Source organism: Arachis ipaensis, chromosome B8 (genome assembly GCF_059453495.1).
Source record: "Arachis ipaensis isolate K30076 ecotype BB chromosome B8, ASM5945349v1, whole genome shotgun sequence".
In the NCBI taxonomy this organism is placed as follows: Eukaryota; Viridiplantae; Streptophyta; class Magnoliopsida; order Fabales; family Fabaceae; genus Arachis; species Arachis ipaensis.
In genome coordinates, this window is record NC_142443.1 from 58,433,641 (window position 1) to 58,438,772 (window position 5,132).

Sequence of the window (5,132 nt, forward strand, 5' to 3'; positions counted from 1 at the left end):
TAAGATATTCATTCGCACTTCAACCTGAATGTGATGAACGTGACAATCATCATCATTCCCTATGAACGCGTGCTTGACAACCACTTTCGTTCTTCTTTAGATTGAATGAGTATCTCTTAGATCTCTTAATCAGAATCTTCGTGGTATAAGCTAGATTGATGGCGGCATTTATGAGAGTCCGGAAAGTCTAAACCTTGTCCGTGGTATTCCGAGTAGGACTTTGGGATTGAATGACTGTGACGAACTCAAAACTCGTGAGTGCTGGGCGTAGTGACAGACGCAAAAGGATAGTAAATTCTATTCTAGTATGATCGAGAACCTCCAAGATGATTAGCGATGCAGTGACAGCGCATCGGACCATTTTCACAGGGAGGAATAGGATGCAACCAACAACAAAGGTGATGCCTCCAGACGATTAGCCGTGCTGTGACAGAGCATTTGGACCATTTTCCCACGAGAGATCGAAAGTAGCCATTGGCACCGGTGACATCCTTACATAAAGCCAGCCATAGAAAGGAGTAAGACGGATTGGATGAAGACAGCAGGAAAGCAGAGGTTCAGAGGAACGAATGCATCTCCATACGCTTATCTGAAATTCTCACCAATGATTTACATAAGTATTTCTATCCTTATTTTAGTATTATTTTCGAAAACCCCATTACTATTTTATATCTGCCTGACTGAGATTTACAAGGTGACTATAGCTTGCTTCATACCAACAATCTCCGTGGGATTCGACCCTTACTCACGTAAGGTATTACTTGGACGACCCAGTGCTCTTGCTGGTTAGTTGTGCGAAGTTGTGAACCATGGTATTGGCATCATGTTTTTGGCGCCATTGCCAGGGAAAGAAAGAGCAATGAATTTTACATAATCAAACTGTAATCACAATTTCGTCCACCAAGTTTTTGGCGCCGTTGCCGGGGATTGTTCGAGTTTGGACAACTAACGGTTCATCTTGTTGCTCAGATTGGGTAACTTTCTTTTCGTTTTCTTTTCAAAAAGTTTTCAAAAATTTTTCAAAAATCTTTCAAAAATTTCTCCTTTGTTTTCGAAAAGGTTTTCAAAAAAAAAATGTTTTCAAAAATATATTTTCCTTCAGAATTTTTAAGAATAAATTCTAGTGTTTCATGAAGCATGTTGAAGCCTATCTGGCTGTAAAGCCATACCCAAACTGCTTTGGGATTGGTCTTCAACTAATCACCTCAATGGAGCCATGTTCAATTCTTCTGGATAGGGTACGTGAGGCGTGTCATGTCTGAGTTACATGCTAAAGTTTGGCTGGCTATTAAGCCATGCCTGACCCTTTGATTGGAGCTTTATACTAAGAATGCTAGATTCCTGGAATTCATATTAAAAATTTTTTAATCCTTATTTTTCTTTTTCAAAATGATTTTCGGAAAAAAAATTAAAAAGAAAATACAAAAAAATCATAAAATCATAAAAATCAAAAATATTTTTTCATGTTTCTTGTTTGAGTCATGTGTCATGTTATAAGTTTGGTGTCAATTGCATAATCATCTTGCATTTTTCGAAAATTGCATTCATGCATTGCATTCATCATGATCTTCAAGTTGTTCTTGATAAACCTTCTTAATTGATCTTCATATTACATTGTTTTTGTGTTGTATGATGTTTTTCATATGCATTCTTGAATTTTTAGTGCCTAAGAATTAAAGATTTCTAAGTTTGGTGTCTTGCATGTTTTCCTTGCATTAAAAATTTTTCAAAAAATATGTTCTTGATGTTCATCATGATCTTCATAGTGTTCTTGGTGTTCATCTTGACATTCATAGCATTCTTGCATGCATCACATGTTTTGATCTAAAATTCTCATGCATTGCATAATTTTTCTTGTTTTTCTCTCTCATCATAAAAATTCAAAAATAAAAAAAATATCTTTCCCTTTTTCTCTCTTAAAATTTCGAAAATTAGATTTGACTTTTTCAAAAATTTTTAAAATCCAGTTGTTTTTATGAGTCAAATCAAATTTTCAATTTAAAAACCTTATCTTTTTCAAAATCTTTTTCAAAAATCAAATATTTTTCATTTTTCTTAGTTATTTTCGAAAATTTTAAAAATATTTTTCAAAAATCTTTTTCTTATTTTTGTATCAAATTTTCGAAAATAACAATAACAATTAATGTTTTGATTCAAAAATTTCAAGTTTGTTACTTGCTTGTTAAGAAAGATTCAAACTTTAAGTTCTAGAATCATATCTTGTGATTTCTTGTGAATCAAGTCATTAATTGTGATTTTAAAAATCAAATCTTTTTCAAAAACTAATTTCAATCATATCTTTTCAAAAATATCTTCTTATCTTATCCTTTTCAAAAATTTGATTTCAAAATATTTTTTCTAACTTCCTAACTTCTTATCTTTTCAAAATTTGTTTCAACAAACTAACTAACTTTTTGTTTGTTTCTTACCTTTTTCAAAACTACCTAACTAACTCTCTCTCTCTCTAATTTTCGAAAATATCTTCCCTCTTTTTCAAAATTTCTTTTTAATTAGACTAATTATTTTATTTTTTTATTTTAATTTTCGAAAAATTACTAACTTCTTTTTAAAAACTATTTTCGAAAATCACTAACTCTTTTTCAAAAATTATTTTCGAAAATCCTCTCCCTCTCTCAGCTTATTCTATTTATTTATTCATCTATTAACATCTCTTCCTCACATCACTCACCAAATTCGAACCCCCTCTTCTATCTGTGTTCGAATTTTTTCTTCTTCTCTTCTTCTACTAACGATAAGGAACCTCTTTACTGTGACATAGAGGATTCCTCTTCTTTTCTTGTTCTCTTCTCCTTCTTATGAGCAGGAACAAGAAAAAAGGCATTCTTGTTGAAGCTGATCCAAAACCTGAAAGGACTCTGAAGAGGAAACTAAGAGAAGCTAAATTACAACAATCCAGAGACAACTTTATTGAAAATTTCGAACAAGTAAAGGAGATGGCAGCCGAACCCAACAACAATAATGCAAGGAGAATGCTTGGTGACTTTACTGCACCAAATTCCAATTTACATGGAAGAAGCATCTCCATTCCTGCTATTGGAGCAAACAATTTTGAGCTGAAACCTCAGCTAGTTTCTCTGATGCAGCAGAACTGCAAGTTTCATGGACTTCCATCTGAAGATCCTTTTCAGTTCTTAACTGAATTCTTGCAGATCTGTGATACTGTTAAGACTAATGGAGTAGATCCTGAAATCTACAGGCTCATGCTTTTCCCTTTTGCTGTAAGAGACAGAGCTAGAATATGGTTGGACTCTCAACCCAAAGGCAGCCTGAACTCTTGGGATAAGCTGGTCACGGCTTTCTTAGCCAAGTTTTTTCCTCCTCAAAAGATGAGCAAGCTTAGAGTGGATGTTCAAACCTTCAAACAAAAAGATGGTGAATCCCTCTATGAAGTTTGGGAAAGATACAAACAGTTGACCAAAAAGTGTCCTTCTGACATGCTTTCAGAATGGACCATCCTGGATATATTCTATGATGGTCTATCTGAGCTATCAAAGATGTCATTGGACACTTCTGCAGGTGGATCCATTCACCTAAAGAAAATGCCTGCAGAAGCTCAAGAACTCATTGACATGGTTGCTAATAACCAGTTCATGTACACTTCTGAGAGGAATCCTGTGAGTAATGGGACGCATATAAAGAAGGGAGTTCTTGAAATTGATACTCTGAATGCCATATTGGCTCAGAACAAAATATTGACTCAGCAAGTCAATATGATTTCTCAGAGTCTGACTAGAATGCAAGCTGCATCCAACAGTACTCAAGAGGCTTCTTATGAAGAAGAAGCTTATGATCCTGAGAACCCTACAATAGCAGAGGTAAATTACATGGGTGAACCTTATGGAAACACCTATAATCCATCATGGAGAAATCATCCAAATTTCTCATGGAAGGATCAAAAGCCTCAACAAAGCTTTAATAATGGTGGAAGAAACAGGTTTAGCAATAGCAAGCCTTTTCCATCATCCACTCAGCAACAGACAGAGAATTCTGAGCAGAATCCATCTAGCTTAGCAAACTTAGTCTCTGATCTATCCAAGGCCACTGTAAGTGTCATGAATGAAACAAGGTCTTCCATTAGAAATTTGGAAGCACAAGTGGGCCAGCTGAGTAAAAGGATCACTGAAATCCCTCCTAGTACTCTCCCAAGCAATACAGAAGAGAATCCAAAAGGAGAGTGCAAGGCCATTGACATAAGCACCATGGCCGAACCTGTAAGAGAAGGAGAGGACGTGAATCCCAAGGAGGAAGACCTCCTGGGACGTCCAGTGATCAATAAGGAGCTTCCCTCTGAGGAACCAAAGGACTCTGAGGCTCATCTAGAGACCATAGAGATTCCATTGAACCTCCTTATGCCATTCATGAGCTCTGATGAGTATTCCTCTTCTGAAGAGAATGAGGATGTTACTGAAGAGCAAGCTGCCAAATTCCTTGGTGCAATCATGAAGCTAAATGCCAAATTATTTGGTATTGAGACTTGGGAAGATGAACCTCCCTTGTTCACCAATGAACTAAGTGATCTGGATCAACTGACATTGCCTCAGAAGAGATAGGATCCTGGAAAGTTCATAATACCTTGTACCATAGGCACCATGATCTTTAAGGCTCTGTGTGACCTTGGTTCAGGGATAAACCTCATGCCCCTCTCTGTAATAGAAAAACTGGGAATCTATGGGGTGCAAGCTGCTAAAATCTCATTAGAGATGGCAGACAATTCAAGAAAACAGGCTTATGGACAAGTAGAGGACGTGTTAGTAAAGGTTGAAGGCCTTTACATCCCTGCTGATTTCATAGTCCTGGATACTGGAAAGGAAGAGGATGAATCCATCATCCTAGGAAGACCTTTCCTAGCCACAGCAAGAGCTGTGATTGATGTGGACAGAGGAGAATTGATCCTTCAATTAAATAAGGACAACCTTGTGTTTACAACTCAAGGATCTCTCTCTGCTTCCATGGAGAGGAAGCAGAAAAAGCTTCTCTCAAAGCAGAGTCAACCAAAGCCCCCACAGTCAAACTCTAAGTTTGGTGTTGGGAGGCCACAACCAAACTCTAAGTTTGGTGTCAAACCCCCATATCCAAACTCTAAGTTTGGTGTTGGGAGGTCTCAACAAAGC

General features: G+C 36.6%; 1 non-coding gene across 1 annotated transcript; it reads right to left on the bottom strand.

The window, feature by feature from the left end:
• Positions 1-3,353: 3,353 nt before the first annotated feature.
• Positions 3,354-3,461, bottom strand: LOC148548232 (small nucleolar RNA R71). Its single transcript, XR_015898045.1, has one exon. It is a non-coding gene; the product is annotated as a small nucleolar RNA R71 (small nucleolar RNA).
• Between the last annotated feature and the right edge of the window lie 1,671 nt (positions 3,462-5,132).